Source organism: Astatotilapia calliptera, chromosome 7 (assembly GCF_964374335.1).
Source record: "Astatotilapia calliptera chromosome 7, fAstCal68.1, whole genome shotgun sequence".
In the NCBI taxonomy this organism is placed as follows: Eukaryota; Metazoa; Chordata; class Actinopteri; order Cichliformes; family Cichlidae; genus Astatotilapia; species Astatotilapia calliptera.
The window spans coordinates 15,413,675-15,418,006 of NC_137428.1; positions in this window are offsets into that span (position 1 = coordinate 15,413,675).

Sequence of the window (4,332 nt, forward strand, 5' to 3'; positions counted from 1 at the left end):
GAAGGAGAATCTATATGTTTTGAGACAAAGACGAACTCTTCTGTTAGAACTCGATGAAGTCTGCGTGGGATCTTGGAGTTTGGGACAGCTGTTCTTGGGATAATGGTCTCAGGCAGGACCAGAGTAAGGCCAACCCCAAACCATCTGTCTGTCGAATTTACTGTAACTGTAAATGTGCTCATGACTCTGTTTCACTCCTGCATGCTGCGTGAGGCTGCTCATATTCAGGACAAAGACAAGACTCAAATAGGTTCAATAAAATGACAAATTCAACTCAAAAATGCCTGAACTTAAAAGGCGTATTAGGGTCACGGTGGTTCATATATGTACACAAACGTTGTACATTTTTTTTAGAAAAAAGTGTCAAATGTACGAGGAGAAAAAAAAGTACAAATTTACGAGAATAAAACTCGGAAAAGGGAATCTGTCGTTACACGTTTCCAGGTTAAGTTAGAAGAAATTCAGATATGTGAACTCCTGGGACTAATAAGCCATACAAATATGTTCGGTATGCCTTTTTTCAAGCATACCAAACCAACTCCATGCATTTAAAAGTCATCCTCTGACCTGTACAGACAGCACTGGGATCATAAAGTTCAACACTGAAAAAAGACGTTCATATCAGCAATAACTTTGTTCTCATTTATGTCACCAACATGTAGATTCTGGGTGCTCCATTGCTGCAAATAGTTAAAAAATAAAAATAAAAAAGCTTATAAGGAAATGATATTAAATGTTCTCTTAACTGAAAGTCATTTAGTAATTTCCCTTGTAAAAATTGCCAATTATTGATAACAATAGAAGCTCGTTTTTACATATGGTTTGATTAACGGGATATCTATGTATTATACGTTTCGGCATTACACTTTGCAGACGGTCCCTGTGTTGTTAGTCCAGGTCAGAGCATGACTGGAAAAACATGAACATGCTGGAAAAAAGATGTTGTTGTTGTTCTAATGAGTTATTGATCCCAGAAGATCAGCTGAACCTTGAAAAGTAAAGCGATGCTTTTTGACTGAAACAAAAGCCACAATTTTTTTTAGTTTTTCTCTTAAATCTGTCGATTTTTTTCTTCTTTGCACTCTGAACTGAAAAATCTGTCTAATACATAAACATAAAGCCAGCCACAAAGAAAACCTGCCGGCGTCTTTTAGCTTGGTGCCGATGTAGACCAGTAGCACATCTGGCCCCTGGTGTTCCCGTCATAGTCACACTGTAACACTGTAATCATCAGCACACAAAGAGCTGTGGTTTTACATAACAAGCTTTATCTGTTGTTGTGCATCCTCCACTTCTTTTATAAGGATGCCGTTAACACCAGGTCAGTATTTTGACAGATGTATACCTGTATGACATTTCTATTTTAGCTCCATTTGAAGTATAAATGATTTCTTGAATGTAGCTTTGGATGTTTTCTGTGTTTGGCAGAGTTTACTGTCCACCTTACAGATGGAAATATTGTTGGGACCAGATTCCCTTTCATTTATTACTTTGATCTTGATTCATCATTGACAAATAGCAGAACCAAAAAGCAAAAAAAAGTAGATATGAATCACTATAATGGAGCTCGGCTCTTTAGATACAGATCCACAGATTGTTATCGGTCTAGAATTTCACATCCTCTAAAATAAGAATTTGACATTTCTTTCTTGTTTATTTCTGCTTTTGTGCTAGAAACAAATTCATCTTAATTTTAAAATATAACTGCCTTTTAATCTCTTTATCGTGTTTTTTTTTTTTTTTAAAGAATTCAACAGTGCAAAATTGATCTGGCAAAAAGAAAATATTGACTAATATCGGTAAAATTGTTTTTTTGGGGTGTAGCGTCAGTCAAGAGGGGCCGATATCAGCTGGTAGTGTAATGATATTTGGCTGATATGTTGAAATTTTAGAATTTTATTTGTTTTTGTTTTTTGTTTTGTTTCTTTTTTTCTGTTTCATTTAGCATGTGATAGTTAGCTGCACATTAGCTAACCGTAACCTAGATATTTGACACATTTGAAGACATTGCTTTTGGCTTTAGGAAACGGTGATGGGTGTTCTTCCTTCTTGTCTTTATTTTTTACTATTATCTCCACACAATGAAAATAACCAGCATATTATTTTGTAATAATTCAGATGCTTTACACGGTGTGGCAGGGATTCATAGATGAGCTTTAGGAGTATGTGTGACGTTTCTATTTATTGTGCTGTGCTCATTTGTCGTTTTTACTGTCAGTTTCCTCACCTGAGAGATGCTGTCTTTCCACTGCCTTCTTTTATGAAAGATGTTTTCCGAGCTTGCTTCCTTACCTTATTTACTGGAGTTGTTGATGTGTGTGTGTGTGTGTGTGTGTGTGTGGGGGGGGGGGGGGTTGGTTTGGTTTTTATTATCTGTTGAGAAAACTTGTTAACTGAAAAACTAATCCCACATTTTCCTGTTTGATAAGCCATGCACTGAGTGAGCAACATGTCATATATATATATCTTCTTTTTTCTTCTCACATATGCTGACATTGCACTGATAACATCAGTGCTGCTGTGTTTGAATGATTACCAGCTTAGCTTAGCATAAAGACTGTTTCATGTGTCTGAATACTGGATTTTTTTAAAATGAAAAATCTTTTTCGTCTCTAAACTAGCAGAAGTGGAAACACAGACTCAACAGTATTGCTCCTAAAATTCCTGTGGGGTTGTGTTCTAGTCTTCATGCTAAGCTAAGCTAACTGTAGCATTATGTTTTCTGCATACTGTATAACAGGAAGACAATTAGTTGACTGTCAGAGTAAAAGACTGCTGCTAAGTGTTAAAGTCATCATGAATAATTTGCACGCAGTTCCTCTTCACCCAGTTAGATTTTTAAATATATCTGTATGAGTGTAAACCTTTGGCAGCAGATGATCTGACTTTCTCCTTTTCTTTTCTTTTTTTTTTTTTTAACTTTTACAGGGTTTGTTTTTTTGGGGTTTTTTTGTAACCATTTTAACTGTTAGATTTCAAATTCCACCCATAACTCTTTGTCAGTTTGACCTTTACGACCTTATGCATGTGATTGGTTTGATGACAAACCAGTTACAACGTAAGTGCAATAACGAAGATTGGGGGGGGGGGGCTTTTAAGAATGATACTGTAATGAAATGTAAATCATGAAAAATATATCCGCATGCCTAAATGTATTGAAGTATTTATTGAAACTTCATATTTTAAAGAATTTTTAAAGCGTACAAATGTAAATGTACTTTAAGGTTTTCTTTTTGTTTCCTATCATGACATTCCTCTCTGCTTTCTAAAGGCCATTTATAAATATATATGTATATTTTTTCCTTTCAAAATAAAATGATGCACCAAAATGTTGTTTTTGAATCTTTCTTTAGAGTTTAACCCCCACATAATATGCTGTTATCATTCTAGTCCATAATCCATTTACAGAATCCAAAACTCATATTTTTATTCACCTTCCTGAGAATCATTGCTTTCAAGTTTATTCCCACAGACAGACAATTAAACAACACGTCTGTGTTTTTAATAGTTTTAATTGCTCCCCTTTCTTAAAGAGGAAACCCACCAACCCAGTCTGCTAATCCAGAGTAGACACTGCTGAGGAGCTGTTCCCCATCATCCCCAGACTCTGCTTCTTCTTCGAGGCATGAGGAGATCCTCAAACTATTCTTTCCACAGCGTAGCTAAATCACCAGCACTCCATCCCACTATACAGTGTGGGTACTGTTTCCTCCTGAGATTGTTTGCCAGAATTGCTTTAAACCTGACCAAAATTCTTTGTCAGTGAACTCAACGAACTCTTCCCAGACCTTATTTCAAATAGTTTTTCTAATATAACACCTAATCACAACATAATTAGTCTCAAGGTGCTTTATATGACCCTACAATAATACAGAGGAAACCCCAGCAATCAGACGACCTCCTACAAGCAAGCCCTTGGTGACAGTGGGAAGGAAAAACTCAGGTACAGACATTGATGCATGTCTGTACCTGAGGTTTTGCTTCAGCTGCTGCCAGAGCTGCACTTTGCTTGGCCTGCCAGTACCTGATGAGTCCTTCAGTTTGACAGGTCCATTCAAAACACCATTAGAACATTGTGGGAACGTTTCCTGCTAGTTGAGATGCAAAATCAAAAACATTCATGGATTTAAATGCTTCAGGTTGACGTGCTGAATGCCTGGAAAAGTGACGGTATGCTGGTACTTAAATAGTCCAAAGAACAAGCTTTGAAATAGGACGCAAGTTAAAACTTAAACCAGGCAAGTCTAACTGCAGTCAGGTTTATTTAAACCAGGTTTATGACAGCAGGGCTGGTTTACTGTGCAGTATGCTCATTAAAACACAGCTGCAGCA